The sequence below is a fragment of the Alligator mississippiensis genome, chromosome 8 (genome assembly GCF_030867095.1).
Source record: "Alligator mississippiensis isolate rAllMis1 chromosome 8, rAllMis1, whole genome shotgun sequence".
NCBI lineage: Eukaryota > Metazoa > Chordata > Crocodylia > Alligatoridae > Alligator > Alligator mississippiensis.
In genome coordinates, this window is record NC_081831.1 from 16,705,001 (window position 1) to 16,710,000 (window position 5,000).

General features: G+C 69.5%; 5 non-coding genes across 5 annotated transcripts; all 5 read left to right on the top strand.

Moving 5' to 3' along the window:
• The first annotated feature begins 827 nt into the window (after positions 1 to 827).
• On the top strand, positions 828 to 934 carry LOC132252275 (U6 spliceosomal RNA). Its single transcript, XR_009464170.1, has one exon. It is a non-coding gene; the product is annotated as a U6 spliceosomal RNA (small nuclear RNA).
• An 838-nt stretch (positions 935 to 1,772) lies between these two features.
• LOC132252287 (U6 spliceosomal RNA) lies at positions 1,773 to 1,879 on the top strand. The gene has a single exon (XR_009464182.1). It is a non-coding gene; the product is annotated as a U6 spliceosomal RNA (small nuclear RNA).
• An 864-nt stretch (positions 1,880 to 2,743) lies between these two features.
• On the top strand, positions 2,744 to 2,850 carry LOC132252343 (U6 spliceosomal RNA). Its single transcript, XR_009464238.1, has one exon. It is a non-coding gene; the product is annotated as a U6 spliceosomal RNA (small nuclear RNA).
• Positions 2,851 to 3,688: 838 nt separating this feature from the next.
• LOC132252298 (U6 spliceosomal RNA) lies at positions 3,689 to 3,795 on the top strand. Its single transcript, XR_009464193.1, has one exon. It is a non-coding gene; the product is annotated as a U6 spliceosomal RNA (small nuclear RNA).
• Positions 3,796 to 4,659: 864 nt separating this feature from the next.
• LOC132252277 (U6 spliceosomal RNA) lies at positions 4,660 to 4,766 on the top strand. Its single transcript, XR_009464172.1, has one exon. It is a non-coding gene; the product is annotated as a U6 spliceosomal RNA (small nuclear RNA).
• The last annotated feature ends 234 nt before the right edge of the window (positions 4,767 to 5,000 follow it).

Here is a 5,000-nt window from a genome sequence, read left to right on the forward strand (position 1 = left end):
CACCACCGCCCTTTTCCTTCCTGCGGGCCCCAGGCAGCACCGCCGCATCCGGGGCGCCGGGGGACCTGCCAGACGGGGACGGTCCGCTCGCCGTGCACTCGGCCACCCGCCCGATCCGACAGGGTCTGCCGCCAAGGCCGAGAGGCCCTGCCAAGAGAGGGCTCGCTTTTCCGTGCCGCGCCCCCACGGAGCGACGGAGGGGTGCAAGGGCCTTTGGCGGGGTCCCTGGTGCCCCCCGCCACGGCTCGGAGGCAGCACGCGCCTGCCCTGACGGCCGACAGGGGCCCAAGACCAGGAGCCAAAGGGCCCCCAGGCCAAGCCTCGGCCTTCCTTCGGCCCCCTCCCCCCACCAGTCTGCGCTGGCGGGGGTGGGTTGGGGGGGCTGCTTTGGCTCCAGGTGCCCTACTTGGCCGCCCAGGCCCTTCCTCCTCATGTGCAGGGCCACCGGTATGGCGGGAGGCCCTGCCAAGGTCCCTCAGCGCACCTCCTGTCCCTGTCCCGCTCCCGCCCTGGGCCTTGGGGCCCCGGCACCTGGCCGCAGGGGGCTTCCAGGCCAGGCACGGCTGCTCCCAGCATGCTCCGGTGTATTTGCATGTGCACACCGCCTCCCACCTTGGCCCAGTTCAGGCCGCTTGACGGGAAGGTCCTGCCATCCCACAGCCCGGGTTGCCCTGCGAGGGGTGGTGGGGACCAAGGGCGCAAGGGGCAGTCCTGCGGCAACCAGTCGGCGCCTGCCACCGGTCCTGCCGACCGGGCCTTGGTCGCCCTGACCTCAAAGGCCCGAGGCCTGCCCACCTATTTCTAGCTGCCAACCCTGCCCACCCTTTGTGCTTGCTTCGGCAGTACATATACTAAAATTGGAACGATACAGAGAAGATTAGCATGGCCCCTGCGCAAGGATGACACGCAAATTCGTGAAGCGTTCCATATTTTCGTGGCCCCCGGGACCTCCCTGCGGCTGCTGCCGCCCCCACCACCGCCCTTTTCCTTCCTGCGGGCCCCAGACAGCACCGCCGCATCCGGGGCGCCGGGGGACCTGCCAGACGGGGACGGTCCGCTCGCCGTGCACTCGGCCACCCGCCCGATCCGACAGGGTCTGTCGCCAAGGCCGAGAGGCCCTGCCAGGAGAGGGCTCGCTTTCCCGTGCCGTGCCCCCACGGAGCGACAGAGGGGTGCAAGGGCCTTTGGCGGGGTCCCCGGTGCCCCCTGCCACGACTCGGAGGCACCACGCGCCCGACTGGGGCCCAAAACCGGGAGCCAAAGGGCTCCCAGGCTAAGCCCCGGCCTTCCTTCGGGCCCTTCCCCCCACCAGCCTTCGATGGCGGGGGTGGGTTGTGGGGCTGCTTTGGCTCCAGGTGCCCTACTTGGCCGCCCAGGCCCTTCCTCCTCATGTGCAGGGCCACCGATATGGCAGGAGGCCCTGCCAAGGTCCCTCAGCGCGCCTCCTGTCCCGCTCCCGCCCTGAGGCCCCGGGCCCTGGCCGCAGGGGGCTTTCAGGTCAGGCACGGCTGCTCCCAGCATGCTCCGCTGTATTTGCATGTGCACACCGCCTCCCACCTTGGCCCAGTTCGGGCCGCTTGACGGGAAGGTCTCGCCATCCCACAGCCCGGGTTGCCCTGCGAGGGGTGGCGGGGACCAAGGGCGCAAGGGGCAGTCCTGCGGCAACCAGTCGGCGCCTACCACCGGTCCTGCCGACCGGGCCTTGGTCGCCCTGACCTCAAAGGCCCGAGGTCTGCCCACCTATTTCTAGCTGCCAACCCTGCCCACCCTTTGTGCTTGCTTCGGCAGCACATATACTAAAATTGGAACGATACAGAGAAGATTAGCATGGCCCCTGCGCAAGGATGACACGCAAATTCGTGAAGCGTTCCATATTTTCGTGGCCCCCGGGACCTCCCTGCGGCTGCTGCCGCCCCCACCACCGCCCTTTTCCTTCCTGCGGGCCCCAGGCAGCACCGCCGCATCCGGGGCGCCGGGGGACCTGCCAGACGGGGACGGTCCGCTCGCCGTGCACTCGGCCACCCGCCCGATCCGACAGGGTCTGCCGCCAAGGCCGAGAGGCCCTGCCAAGAGAGGGCTCGCTTTTCCGTGCCGCGCCCCCACGGAGCGACGGAGGGGTGCAAGGGCCTTTGGCGGGGTCCCTGGTGCCCCCCGCCACGGCTCGGAGGCAGCACGCGCCTGCCCTGACGGCCGACAGGGGCCCAAGACCAGGAGCCAAAGGGCCCCCAGGCCAAGCCTCGGCCTTCCTTCGGCCCCCTCCCCCCACCAGTCTGCGCTGGCGGGGGTGGGTTGGGGGGGCTGCTTTGGCTCCAGGTGCCCTACTTGGCCGCCCAGGCCCTTCCTCCTCATGTGCAGGGCCACCGGTATGGCGGGAGGCCCTGCCAAGGTCCCTCAGCGCACCTCCTGTCCCTGTCCCGCTCCCGCCCTGGGCCTTGGGGCCCCGGCACCTGGCCGCAGGGGGCTTCCAGGCCAGGCACGGCTGCTCCCAGCATGCTCCGGTGTATTTGCATGTGCACACCGCCTCCCACCTTGGCCCAGTTCAGGCCGCTTGACGGGAAGGTCCTGCCATCCCACAGCCCGGGTTGCCCTGCGAGGGGTGGTGGGGACCAAGGGCGCAAGGGGCAGTCCTGCGGCAACCAGTCGGCGCCTGCCACCGGTCCTGCCGACCGGGCCTTGGTCGCCCTGACCTCAAAGGCCCGAGGCCTGCCCACCTATTTCTAGCTGCCAACCCTGCCCACCCTTTGTGCTTGCTTCGGCAGTACATATACTAAAATTGGAACGATACAGAGAAGATTAGCATGGCCCCTGTGCAAGGATGACACGCAAATTCGTGAAGCGTTCCATATTTTCGTGGCCCCCGGGACCTCCCTGCGGCTGCTGCCGCCCCCACCACCGCCCTTTTCCTTCCTGCGGGCCCCAGACAGCACCGCCGCATCCGGGGCGCCCGGGGACCTGCCAGACGGGGACGGTCCGCTCGCCGTGCACTCGGCCACCCGCCCGATCCGACAGGGTCTGTCGCCAAGGCCGAGAGGCCCTGCCAGGAGAGCGCTCGCTTTCCCGTGCCGTGCCCCCACGGAGCGACAGAGGGGTGCAAGGGCCTTTGGCGGGGTCCCCGGTGCCCCCTGCCACGACTCGGAGGCACCACGCGCCCGACTGGGGCCCAAAACCGGGAGCCAAAGGGCTCCCAGGCTAAGCCCCGGCCTTCCTTCGGGCCCTTCCCCCCACCAGCCTTCGATGGCGGGGGTGGGTTGTGGGGCTGCTTTGGCTCCAGGTGCCCTACTTGGCCGCCCAGGCCCTTCCTCCTCATGTGCAGGGCCACCGATATGGCAGGAGGCCCTGCCAAGGTCCCTCAGCGCGCCTCCTGTCCCGCTCCCGCCCTGAGGCCCCGGGCCCTGGCCGCAGGGGGCTTTCAGGTCAGGCACGGCTGCTCCCAGCATGCTCCGCTGTATTTGCATGTGCACACCGCCTCCCACCTTGGCCCAGTTCGGGCCGCTTGACGGGAAGGTCTCGCCATCCCACAGCCCGGGTTGCCCTGCGAGGGGTGGCGGGGACCAAGGGCGCAAGGGGCAGTCCTGCGGCAACCAGTCGGCGCCTACCACCGGTCCTGCCGACCGGGCCTTGGTCGCCCTGACCTCAAAGGCCCGAGGTCTGCCCACCTATTTCTAGCTGCCAACCCTGCCCACCCTTTGTGCTTGCTTCGGCAGCACATATACTAAAATTGGAACGATACAGAGAAGATTAGCATGGCCCCTGCGCAAGGATGACACGCAAATTCGTGAAGCGTTCCATATTTTCGTGGCCCCCGGGACCTCCCTGCGGCTGCTGCCGCCCCCACCACTCCCCTTTTCCTTCCTGCGGGCCCCAGGCAGCACCGCCGCATCCGGGGCGCCGGGGGACCTGCCAGACGGGGACGGTCCGCTCGCCGTGCACTCGGCCACCCGCCCGATCCGACAGGGTCTGCCGCCAAGGCCGAGAGGCCCTGCCAAGAGAGGGCTCGCTTTTCCGTGCCGCGCCCCCACGGAGCGACGGAGGGGTGCAAGGGCCTTTGGCGGGGTCCCTGGTGCCCCCCGCCACGGCTCGGAGGCAGCACGCGCCTGCCCTGACGGCCGACAGGGGCCCAAGACCAGGAGCCAAAGGGCCCCCAGGCCAAGCCTCGGCCTTCCTTCGGCCCCCTCCCCCCACCAGTCTGCGCTGGCGGGGGTGGGTTGGGGGGGCTGCTTTGGCTCCAGGTGCCCTACTTGGCCGCCCAGGCCCTTCCTCCTCATGTGCAGGGCCACCGGTATGGCGGGAGGCCCTGCCAAGGTCCCTCAGCGCACCTCCTGTCCCTGTCCCGCTCCCGCCCTGGGCCTTGGGGCCCCGGCACCTGGCCGCAGGGGGCTTCCAGGCCAGGCACGGCTGCTCCCAGCATGCTCCGGTGTATTTGCATGTGCACACCGCCTCCCACCTTGGCCCAGTTCAGGCCGCTTGACGGGAAGGTCCTGCCATCCCACAGCCCGGGTTGCCCTGCGAGGGGTGGTGGGGACCAAGGGCGCAAGGGGCAGTCCTGCGGCAACCAGTCGGCGCCTGCCACCGGTCCTGCCGACCGGGCCTTGGTCGCCCTGACCTCAAAGGCCCGAGGCCTGCCCACCTATTTCTAGCTGCCAACCCTGCCCACCCTTTGTGCTTGCTTCGGCAGTACATATACTAAAATTGGAACGATACAGAGAAGATTAGCATGGCCCCTGCGCAAGGATGACACGCAAATTCGTGAAGCGTTCCATATTTTCGTGGCCCCCGGGACCTCCCTGCGGCTGCTGCCGCCCCCACCACCGCCCTTTTCCTTCCTGCGGGCCCCAGACAGCACCGCCGCATCCGGGGCGCCGGGGGACCTGCCAGACGGGGACGGTCCGCTCGCCGTGCACTCGGCCACCCGCCCGATCCGACAGGGTCTGTCGCCAAGGCCGAGAGGCCCTGCCAGGAGAGGGCTCGCTTTCCCGTGCCGTGCCCCCACGGAGCGACAG